Here is a 12,460-nt window from a genome sequence, read left to right on the forward strand (position 1 = left end):
CGCCGCCCCGTCGCCGCCAGCGCGGACCGGCGAGGACGCCGAGCCCTGCTTGCTCGGTGCCGCCTGCTGCTTTCTCCACAGCATCTTCGCCGTATGTATATATGGTGCGTGCGCGGGCGCGTCTTGTGATAGAACGCACCGTGCAGTTACCTCGTCGAAGCAGGCAGCAGCAATATATGATGGCACGTACTGGCACCGTTTAGTTGGGTGATGGACACGGCACAGCAGCGTTTATATAGAGAAGAAGAAGAGAAGGAAAAAGGTGACGGCCTGACGGGATTGTCAAGGCTTTTAGATCGATGCTGCTCTGCGCAAAGAAAAGAAAAGTTGCATTGGATTGGAGAGCAGGTCTTTGTGGACTCGTGCAAAAGCTTTGCACGCATGCACGACCACGCTGACGGCGGCTTTCGATCAAGACCAAACATGATGAACTGCCGCCGTTTCTACACGCCTCTGGCTCTAGCTAGCTATTACTGTTAGCAACTGTTCGTCCGTGGACCGCGGATGCAATGGAACAAGCTAACAAAGTAAGACTACGTATAGTAGTAAGTAACTTGTAAAGATGCACGGTTAGTAGTGCTCGGCTCAGATGATGCACCCCCGGTTCTTGACGTACCAAGTGTTCGGAGCTTTTGCGATTGTTCTAGCCGCCGGTCAATGACGCGGACAGATTGGAGTGTGGTTTTGTTGATTGGATGAAGTTGAATGAGATGGGAAAATGAACTCCTTTTGAGCAACACGTTAATCTTGACCACCGCTTGAAACAAAATAGATCCTTTTTTTTTAAATAAAAAAACATCCGGCGAGCAATTTGATAGAAGCCAATACAATAATAGTTATGTGATGACCTTTTTTCTCTCTCTAAATATCCACCTCCATTTTATTAAAAAATGAACTAAAATAATCCCTATTAAATCTTCATCTATATATACCCATATTCCAATATATATGTGCTTCTGGTTCATATATGAAACTAACTCAAAGTAAACATATATATTGTGTGCCACATGCACATGTTTTTGCAATTAAAATGGTTCCTTAACGAATCACATACTAGGGAAACTAACAATTTATTTTGAATAATTTTAATAGCTTGTGGCAATAACTATGTAAGTTGCCTCTTTAGATAAATGTGTAAATTATCATTGGTAATTTTTTAGATAATAGAACAAGGTTGCAGCCTCTACCATCTGGGGATGGTACACAACTGATTATTATTAGTAAATACACTTAACAATAATTATGTATGATTTATTAGTACTGGTAATACCTAAGATACCTCATTTTTAAATATGGACAAGCTAACCAGTTTTTCTGTAACTAATTAATACTCATACATACTTAACTGAATATTATTAATATACCTCTAGTCGTTTAGCCACTTGTAGCACTCATTACTGGGCTCTGTAACAAAACGTGTAGTTAAACTGGATTTTTCATATTAACTAATCAATTGTCTGCATCTGGGAGGAGGCTGCTGTCCTGTTTCCAGTTTCCACGCGAAGTGACACTGCGGGTGGACGAAGAACAAGAATCTCTTAAGACAGGCTGCAACTTGAACGAGAATTTTCACAGAGGCTGCAACTTGAAGACGAAGATGCATGGGGCACGTGAGGTTCAACAACTTTGATAAAAAAAAGGGCGGCCAAGGCCAAACAACGGCAGACTGCGAAGATGGTGTCTGCCACACGGCCCAGGTTGCATTGCAAACATTCCTTTGTGGATCAACTTGGATGGAAAAGTCAATTGGCTTGGCCTCTGGCGATGGCCCGACCACCACCCCAACCCTAGCTGGCGCCGCCGCCACCCTCACTGCCACACCCGGCTCCGGCGGCCTTCCGGGCGCTGCCGCCGGCGCCTGCCTCCCCCTCCCCCTCTCATCCCCCACCCCCTCCTCCCCCACCGCCGGGAGCCACCATTTCCACGCCATGCTCCCCATCCTCGACAGCACCGGCGCGGGCCGTCTCGGCCACGAAGGCCGTCTCCACCCCTCCCTCCCCTCCTCCCCCCGCCCGCTCCCCCTCCTTCGCAGCTGGGGCCTAGCGTCGCCGTCGCCACCACCGCGGCCTACCAGCTCGCAGAAGCCGGTGATGGGGCGCTACCGCCGCCGCAGATCGAGGAGGCGGCCGATTCCCGTGCAGATGGGCCCCGGGCAGCCGGATCCATGGCCGGCAACGATGGAGAGGCCGCTGCGCGGCAGCAGCCACTGCCGCCGCCACGACCCATGACGTCGCCGGAGGAGAAGGTGCCGGCGGAAGTCGGTCCCGAGCAGCTGGCTGCCATGGGCGGCCCCGGTCCAAGCTTGTCGCCGCCGTCGTCGCTTGAGCCGGGCACCGCGGTCATCGGCGTTGGCGCGCCAGATGCGTAGCCACCGCCACCCACGTCACCATCTCACGGCCAAGCTGCAGCAGAGGTAGCCCCGCACAGCCAGGCGGCGACCGGGCCTACTGTTGTGCTTGCCGAGCCTGTGGGCGTAGGGCCCCGTGCCACGGGGGCCGGGGCAGCGGCGCTCTGCCTAGAGGCGGCCTCCGGGCGTGGCTCCGCGGCAGCGTTGTCATCCTCTGCTGCCTCCGACCTCGACGCCTTCCTCGTTCACCCGTCCGCCTCCGCCCTGAGCCCATTGTCCACCCTATCCCCCAAGCTTCCCCCTTCCATCCTGGGAGTAGCGCGGCGGGACGCTCCAAGGCCCGTCGTTGGGCGGACGACGACCTCCTCGATGACTTCGATCCGGAAGAGGTGCAGACCACCTCCATGACCCCCTACCTGGACGTGGTTCGTCAGGAGCCACAGCCGCCGAGGACGTCGACGCGGCCTGTGATGTCCCTGTCGCGCACTCAACCTCTGACGTCAGGCCATGGCGGTGCGGCGGCGGGTCGGCAGGATGCTAGGCGAAGGCGGGGGAAACACAGTCAGCCGCACCCACAGCTGTTGTACGACATGTGCAAGCTCTAGTTTGGTTTTTGTGAACTGATGAAATCCTAAGTGCTAACCTAGCTTATCAAGTGATCATGAGATAGGTAGCACATTTCAAGTGTTGAAGCAAATGAAGATCATGACATGATGATGGTGATGCCATGGTGATGATCAAGTGCTTGGACTTGAAAAGAAGAAAGAGAAACAAAAGGCTCAAGGCAAAGGTATAAATGGTAGGAGTCATTTTGTTTTGGTGATCGAGACACTTAGTGAGTATGATCACATTTAGGATCGATAGCCGTACTATTAAGAGAGGTGAAACTCGTATCGAAATACGGTTATCAAAGTGCCACTAGATGCTCTAACTCATTGCATATGCATTTAGGATCTAGTGGAGTGCTAACACCCTTGAAAATATTTGTAAAAATATACTAACACATGTGCACAAGATGATGCACTTGGTGATTGGCACATTTGAGCAAGGGTTAGGAACTTCACCAGCGGAGTGTCTGCCCGTAGAGTGTGGACAGTCCGATGGTGCCACCGGTGCCCTATACAGAAAAGACGGAGATCACTAGAAGTGACCGGACGCTGGCCTCGGTTAGACCGGTGCGTCCGGTCAGTAGAAGCAACGAAGACACTGGCGTCGGTCTCTGACCGGACGCTGGGTCACTTAGTGATCGGACGCTGGAGGGTTGTGTCCGGTCCTGCTGACGTGGCATGTAACACCCTAGGTGTTTGGCTCCCACAAAATTACATTTCATTTCATAAACATGTGCATCATCTACCTCATCATGTCATTGTTACTGAAACATGTATATGCAACATTCTCATTTATGTTTGTTTCATACTTGATTGCTTGTGAATGGTAGTTAGTGCAACATGTGAATGCAACATGAGTTTCTCATACCTTGAAACATGGCAACTTGGTAGTGTAATTTGACAAGTGTAAAATTGCAACAAAGTCATGAAACATGTGAAACATGGAATTGCAACATTAGGGTAAATTGAGTGTTTTGTTGTTTCATCACATGTGATACTTAGAAGTTGGTGTAGCACTTGTGTAGAGGGGTTAATTATGGTCTAATACACCTTAACTACACTTAGGGTAATTTATGGGACATTGTTCATGTGGACCAAAATGACTAAATTGCCCTCTAGGTGGAGGTTTGACTTAGGATGACCCATAGAGTGGCACTATTTGACTAATTCAAAAGTCCAACCTAGAGACCTTGCATGGATGTCCACCCTTTACCAAAGTTGTAGCCAATTTATCAAGGGACAAAAGTCTCAATATGACCATCTCATGAAAATGGCTAGAACATGTTCAAAAAGGGCCCACAAGTCATTATTGAAGGTTGATTCAACACTGAAAAAAATTTTCTAAGTCCTAATACAGTTTCAGTTTGATTGAGCCAACTTTGGCTTGATACAACTCATGATCCAGGGAGGATTAGCTATTGATTTCTAAATCAAAGTTGTAGCCCTACCATAGCTCTACAACTTTTATATACATTACTTCCACTAATTCATCGCGGTCTAAGAGATCCAACGCTGTCAACTTCGCCGGTCAGTCGTCGCCATGGAGCACTGAATCGAAGTTTCAGAAAACCGTCAGTGAACGCTGTGGCCGACCGATTCAGAGTCTGGCCACCGCATGGCGTGCATGCTCAGCTAGCGCCTCCACGTCGCGCGCCGTGCTCCTAGATGAAAGCCAGCGCCTCGCTCACTCCCTCTTCATCTCGCCATTTCACCCCCTGCCATCCTCTTCCACGAGCGCGGTGACCGGGAAGCCGTGGCCGCCGCGAGCCAAATCACCCGAAACCGAGCACCATCGTCCGATTCCCCTGAACCATAGCACCACCATGAGCCCCTCCACGTCCTCGACCTCACCGTAACCTCGTCCTCGCCTCAGGTAGAACTCACCGTGATGGCGGCTCCACCGGGTCGCCCATGACTGCCGCCGACCGAGCTCGCACGTGGCTGTGCCGCTCGAGCCTCTTGCTGCCCCCTCTTTCCCTTGCTCTTGGTCCAATGAGTGATGCTGATGCTCGTAGGGTAGACCACTAGGGCCGTGACGCCGTCGGCTCGCCGGAGCTGGCCAAACCGCGGCCGTGCGCCGCCATGGCCGTCGCCATTTCCCCTAGCCGCTGAAATTGCTGTAATTGATGGTACCCCTAGGTGCGCACGGGTGAGGTGAACACACTGGTACCGATGGCCTCGCCGGAGCTGCCACCGGCGACGAGCTACGCCGTCGCTCTTCTCCCCTCCCCTGTTTGTCTCTCTGACTTGCGGGGCCTGCTCGTCAGCAGCCGCGCGCAGGCGGGAGCCGGCCGTGGGCCGCGCCGTGTTCTGGGCCGCGCTGAGAGTGCTGACGCGCGCGCATCGTGGGCCGCCGTGTTTTTCTGGGCCGGCCCAGTAGCTGGTTAGGGTTTCCATTTTATTTTGTTTTATTCTTTTTCACAGATTTGAGTACATATTCAAAAATGTATATCTCTTGGTTGGTAGATCCAAATGATGTGGTTCCAATTTTGTTGAGTCCCTGGTAATGTCTAGTTTATTTTAAAAATATAATTTATGCCATGTTCTGTTATGAAAAATGGAGTTGCTAATTATCTCTTTTAATCATGTGGGAAATAGGGGTAATTATATCTTTTTCTGTGTAGCTCCAAATGGCATGAAATTTTTATGGTGTACTGCTCATATCATGAATAGCTTGTAGTTAAATTTTCATACATTTTGGACACTGTATGTAGGAGTTAGGTAATTCTCTTGTTTGCATGGATGGATCTTGTGTGAATTTTCATAATTTTTCTATAGATCCAGTAAAGGTAAAAATTGGTGAATGCTATTCTTCTGCTAGAATGATACTAGAAAAAATATGAAATCTGTTGCTTGACACTTTTCAATAAGGTTTCCTAATTATGCTAGAAATAGACCTGCCATCTGTTATTTTTGATACAGCAAGTTCTATTTGTCCAATTGCTTTGAAATTTTTATGGTAGTCTATGTGAAGCATGAAGTCACTACTGTAATTTTTGTAGATTTTTCTGTATAGTTTTACTATATGTTGCTTTAATCACCTAATTAACTAAATAAATTAGAAAAGGACATTAAATAATTTATTTAGAAGTTAGCACTATACTTTCTGATGTTCCTCTGGTATGCACAACAAGTTGGTAAACTTGGTTTGGTCCAATTATGCTTTTGCATCATCACTAAATATTTAATTTAGTAAACCTGTCATTTCTGGACAAATTCTATGTTTACTTTAATTCGATTTGGTTAACATAAGAATCATGCTTTGATGTTTACAAATGAATTGTAGAGAATTTCATAAGCTTTCCAGAATATCCTCTTGCAAGTCATTTGAATTTGTAGAACTCTTGTTGTGATTGAATTAAGGAACTGCTCGTTTGCATATAAAACCTTAACTTTTGATTTAAGTATGCCTTTACTATTCCTAAGCTTGTGGTAATGTTCCTAGGTGTTAGGCTTTTAACTAAAGATGAGCATCTTTATCTTAGGTTATGCAAGTTAGGTAAGTTGATCTTGTTCTTCGAGTTAAGTTAGATACATGTTTTAAAGTGATTTGAATAGAGCTATTCTTAATCGGTAAACGAGTGTCCAGTGATGTTTTCGTTAAACACTTACTGTGATCCATTCATCATGAGCATCATGTCATTCCTTATGCATCCATGATATTTATCATGTGCATCGACATACAATAGGTGTACCGGAAGGAGTGACACTGTTGGAATTCGAGGAACCGAGCGGGGAGCAGCAGCAGCCAACACCGGAGGTTCAGGAGGTGCAGCCCTCGGGAGAAGTGCCAGACGAGGTTGCCATTGAGTGCCCGGATCACCGTCCGTGCAACTTTGTGAAAGGCAAGCCCCGGAACATATTAAGCCTCCTAATTTCTGAAATGCAATTAAAGTATTATTGTTACATATATATTGTTGCATTAAGTTAGGTGTTAGATGCAAACACTTGCTGCATTGGTTATCTAATCCTTGTCCAGATATTGATACCCTGAATCCTATGTAGCTCAGGCTCGTGTAGTGCTTAGCCCTGCTTAAGCGCGATAGAAGTCAGGTGATTTCCTGTCACCTGCGAGCTATAGGGATATACATATGGCACGGTTGGCTATATTTGCTATCGTGGAAAAGAACCTGTCTTAATTTGAATTGAAGACCGGGCGGAGGCTTGCCGGTTTGTAGTGACTCCGTCTGTGTCGTTTAAGGACTGAATCTTGAAGCCTTTCCTGTTCATGTTGAACGCATGCCTCTCTCTTAGTTGGCCGGGTCTGGAGACCGACCACGAAGCCGAGTAGCTCACCTCAGGCTAGGAGTCGATAAGTATAAAGTACGCCTCGGAAGGGAGCCGTAGGTGTGAGTCCAAGGGCAGGTAATTTAAAAGTCCTGATCGTCCTGGCAGAAGTGTAATCCCTGATAGTACTGGCGCTGATCGAACCCGTGAATTTGGTTCCTGAGTTATCCCAAAGGTGACCCACGGCTACCCTTGCAAAGTATGCCAGGGTGAGAGTTAGGAATACCCCCTCAGCTGAGTTGTAATTCGATTCGAGTCGCCGTCTCTCACCGGTTAGTGAGAACTTGATGGACTTATCTTCAAAGTAGATACACTAAATAACATAATGGTTCAGGAATGATGATATGAGGATGGCAGCCTTATTATACTTGCTATGGTTAATATTGATTGCTCCTAATAAGTGAGTGCTCTAGTACAGGTGCAAATCTAGTGGACAGGTAAATGATGATAAACTTGATGCTAAGTTTAAATTGGTCACTATATTCATAAGCTCTTTTATGCAACTGTGTCAAGCTAGCCCACCTCATAAGCCTTGCATGACCCTTGGTGTCCTTTATTTCTGGTTTGGACAGGTAAGTCTAGCTAAGTACCTTCTCGTACTCAGGGTTTATCTCCCACCTATTGCAGATGACCAGTTCTACTTTGGTTGCTGCAAGTATTGCTTTCTCCCGGCTGGGGATAAAGACTAGACCGTTGGGCGCGGTCTCTCCTAGTTCTCATACCTGATGATGCTTTGTGGGACATGACTAAGATCTGGTAATGTATTTGAAACTATGAAGTTATGTACTAAACTATGATGCTTCCGCAAATTTAAACTTGGTTTGTAATATTTTATTTGAACTCTGATGGATGTAATCTGAATGCCACTTGTGAAATGTTGTAACGAATGATGTGTTGTGTTGAATCACTACGGTCTTGATTTGTATGTCGGGAGTTGTTTGAAATCCTTCGTGATTTCCGGACTACCGGGATTATGGGAGCTTAAGTACAGGAATTTAACCACTTCGGTGATTGTTTTTGTACTTACGTTCTTATAATTTGGTCGGTTCTGTTACATGGCAGCGCACAGGGGAGTTGCTGAGTGACCGGACGCTGGGTGAGTCCGGTCGTGAAAAATTGTTTCTGGATGCTTACTGGAAACGACATGACGCTGAGGTCCAGCGTCCGGTCACTTCGCAGCAGCGCGTCAGGTCATCACTTTACCGTTAGGATCGGGCGCTCAGTATTTGAAGAAAGGGGGACACGTAGCGTGCATCGCTCGACCGGACGCTGGAGTCCAGCGTCCGGTCGATCTGACCGGCGCGTTCGGTCGCCCCGTGTTCAGTGCAGTGAGGAGCCCAACGGCTCTATTCGTGGGGGCTCTCTATTTAAGCCCCATGGCTAGCTCTAGCTCACTCTCTTGGCCATTTGCATTGACATAACAACCTTGTGAGCTTAGTCAAAGCCCCCCATTCATCTCCATCATTGATTCATCATCTTTGTGAGATTGGGAGAGCATCCAAGTGCATTGCTTGAGTGTTTGCAACTAGAGGCACTTGGTGTTCGTGTTTCGCTGCGGGATTCGCTTGTTACTCTTGGTGGTTGCCGCCACCTAGACGGCTTGGAGCAGCGAGGATCGTCGAGCGGAGAGTGGTGATAGTCTCCGGCTCCGATCGTGGTGATTGTGAGGGGTTCTTGACCTTTCCCCGGCAGAGAGCCAAAATATACTCTAGTGGATTGCTCGTGGCTTGTGTGATCCTCATCTTGTGGTGGTTGTGCGGCACCCTATTGAGGGTTTGGCGTGTGATGCCAATTAGCTCGTGAACCTCTAAGTGAGTGAATCGCCACAACGAGGAGTAGCTTGTCGGCAAGCAAGTGAACCTCGATAAAAAATCATCGTGTTCATCATTTGATTCCGAGGTGATTGGTCTTCATTGGTATTCATTCTTGTGATTGATTGGCTCCTTCTTCGACACGGTGGTATAAACAAATTGTTCCTTCTTCGACACAATCTGGGAGCCCAGGCGGAAGAAACGCTTGCCCATAGCCCAGGTTGGTCGAGCCGAGGTGGGCATTCCCTTAGCGTGCAGCGGCGCATAGCAGAAGGCCGGCCGGCCCGCGTGTATGAGGCGCAAGTTGGGCGTCCCATCTCCAACATGGCCCAGCGAGTCGTCGAGAACAAAAAGCCCGCGTTGGCACACTCGGGAAGTTTGGCCCAGCCCAGAATCCAGATATTTTACACGTTTTTGATTGGTTTGCGACCAAAACTTGCAATGCTAGAGATTTGATTAGGTAAAAATCTTGCCATAGATTTGGCAAGCCAAATACGAGAGATTGACAAGTTTTGGTAGGAAACTAAACAATAGCTAAAATCATGGCTTGCCAAATCTTGGACTAGGCAAATTTTGGTAAACAACCAATCAGGCTCCTAATCCAGCGTTACGCTGGTAGCACCCGAGGTCTTGAGAGGTACGAACAAATATTTTAGAATTTAATGGCCTTTTCAGTGGTAGGCGATATAAAAAACTTGCTCCGTTAGAATAGGGCGCATGGGCACTCGGAGTGATTTGATCCATCGATTCTGGGCTCATTAGCGAAGCTGTCTGCATGGCCACATGTTTCCTCCTTTCCTTCCTTTTCTCTCGCCCTTTTTCTACCCATTTGCTCATTAAGGTTATAAATAAATTTTATTCACTATTTTTATATTTTTATAATAATTTATCCCATCCATAAACCTTTTTTTTTGCAATTATGTCTAAGCATGTTTTCTATTAAGTTCAAGACAAAGTTACAGCACGGTTACCAAGATCAACACGATACTTGTAAGACTAATCTCACGTAGAGCACAAGTAAATTTCAAATTAAGGGCCATTTGGTAGGGCTCCTGGACCAGCTCTAGGAGTTGCTCCGCCTCTGCGCCAGCCAAACGGGCGCAAACGGCTCTGCTCCACGCCTGGAGTCCTAGAAAACCCGATGAGAGAAGAGGAGAGAGAGAGCTGGAGCAAAAAAACGAGCTTCACCCATCTCCGTGTGATACCTTGGACTGCCAGCAAGGCAAGATCCAGTTTTGCCCTCCTTACCTTCCTCCTCCGGGTGCAGTCAAGGCGCTAGAGCGCGGACGCGCCGCCGCACCGGAGCTAAGGCGTTGGGTGCTAGGGCAATGCTGGAGGTGCCGAGGCAGGCGCGCACAGGATGGAATGGCTAGGGCGGCGCGAGGCGACGTGTGCGAGCCCATGCGGATGAGATGCGACGGCGACGAAGCGGTGGGGGCGGCAGAGTGGTGAGTGGCGGGGGGATGCGAGGCTGTGCGATGAGAATACGAGATGCGAACAAGAAGTGAAGATGCCGCAGGGAGTTGCTGAGTGAACCAAGGTGATAAGGTAGAGAGAGAAGGAATAAATAAAGAGAAATAAAAGAGGAGAAAAAAGGGGCAAAAGAAAAAAAATGGTATTTTGGACCTTTCGTCATTTTTCACGAGAAAAAGAAATTGTTTTGTCAAATGGTCTAAAAAACAGCTTCAACTATTCAATTGAATTGAATCTACTCCACAGGTGAAGCCACAACTAGAGTTATTTTAGCTGAAGCTGGAGCTCTACCGCCATTACAAAAACAGTTCGTGAGTAGACGACGATCATCACTAAAAGAAGCAACAAATAAAGTGACCAACTGGCGATGGCGGAGCACGTTGGGTCTCGAGGGACGGAGTTGAGACTGCACGAGGGTGTAGTGGTCTTGAGAGCAATGTAATCAGATAACGCCGGGTGGTGAGCAGGGACGGACCCACAGGGTATGCAGGGTGGGCCACCGCATACCCTGGGGTCCGCCAGTCATAGAGATAGGTAGAAAATTTCAATGTAAAAAAAATAAAAAAGAAAATTTTCATCGAATTGCATAAATTTTTTTTACTGCGCATACCTAGAGGTAAAAACCTAGATCCGTCACTGGTGGTGAGTGGTAACGAGATAGTATGAGCATGGGTCGGTATCCATTCCCGATGTGATCGATTGCAGGCTAGTCCAACCAAGCACATAGCTAGAGGATCAATTGGCGTTGTGAACCAATTACGGGCCAAAAGCCCAAACCAAAAGTTGAAGCAGCAACACAAACGGCTTCAATTTGCAAAGCCAATGGTTGCAGGCATCATGTGCAAGGCCTATTACAAGAATTCAAAAAAGGGTAATTACAGTCAATGAACAGCAAAGTTTTAAATCTCTGGCTATAGCTGAAGCTATAGCCGGAGATAGCTGCTGGACAAGGTAGAAGCTAAGATATCTAACATTTTGCGCTATGAAACGAAAACAGCTAATAGCCGGAGATCTGCGGAGATTGCTGCTAAACTGGGCTTATTTTAGCGGCAGCCAAAATTTTCACGGGCCCAGAAAATGAGTCAGCGGCCCATCTTATCCCAATTTCTCCCCACCCCCACCGTAACCCAGCAACCCTAGCTCACTCCCACGCTCATGACCCGTCTCTCTCGGTCTCTCACTCTCTCTACCGCAAAAAAAGGAGGCGGCGGTGGAGGCGGCTTCTGCTTCGACGGCGGCGGCTGCGGTGAGCCGGTGAGGGGCCCCCAAGTGGCGTGGCCAGCCGGAGGTCCAACTTCAAGCTAGCCCCCCGCCCCCCTTCTGATTCGGCGGCGGCGGCTGCGGCGCGCCGGCGAGGGGCCCCCAAGCGGCGCGGCCAGCCGGAGGTCCAACTTCAAGCTAGCACCCCCCCAAGCGGCGCGGCCAGCTGGAGATCCAAGTGGCGGCGGCGGCGGTGTGCAGCATGTGTACGGGCGAGGCAGCACGAGCAGTTTTTCGTCTTCCCCAACCCCAAGCAGCGGCTTCATCTTCAGTTCTTCCTCTTCCCCAACCCTAAGCAGCAGCAACAACACAAGTCGCCAGACACCATGGCAGATCAACAAAGTAACTTTATTCTCTTCTGATCTGCTAGTTTTGATTTTGTTCTCTGTATTTTGTAGCCTGCGTGAACTGGTTATGTATCAATTAGTTATGGTTATGAAGTTATGCCAAGGTCATGTCTTTTTTTCTATTTTTTTACAAAACAGCTAAATGGCATAGCTGCAGCTATCTCCGGCTATAGCTGCGCTTAGCTGTTTAGAGGCCAGCAGCTAGGAGGCATAGCCGGCGATTTAAAACCTTGATGAACAGTAATTCTTCTTAGTCGTCTGAGCTGCACGCATTTGTACATGACAAATTTTAGAACTACTACCACACCCCTGTGGGCTACCCGTTAG

The sequence above is a fragment of the Miscanthus floridulus genome, chromosome 1 (assembly GCF_019320115.1).
Source record: "Miscanthus floridulus cultivar M001 chromosome 1, ASM1932011v1, whole genome shotgun sequence".
Taxonomy (NCBI): Eukaryota; Viridiplantae; Streptophyta; class Magnoliopsida; order Poales; family Poaceae; genus Miscanthus; species Miscanthus floridulus.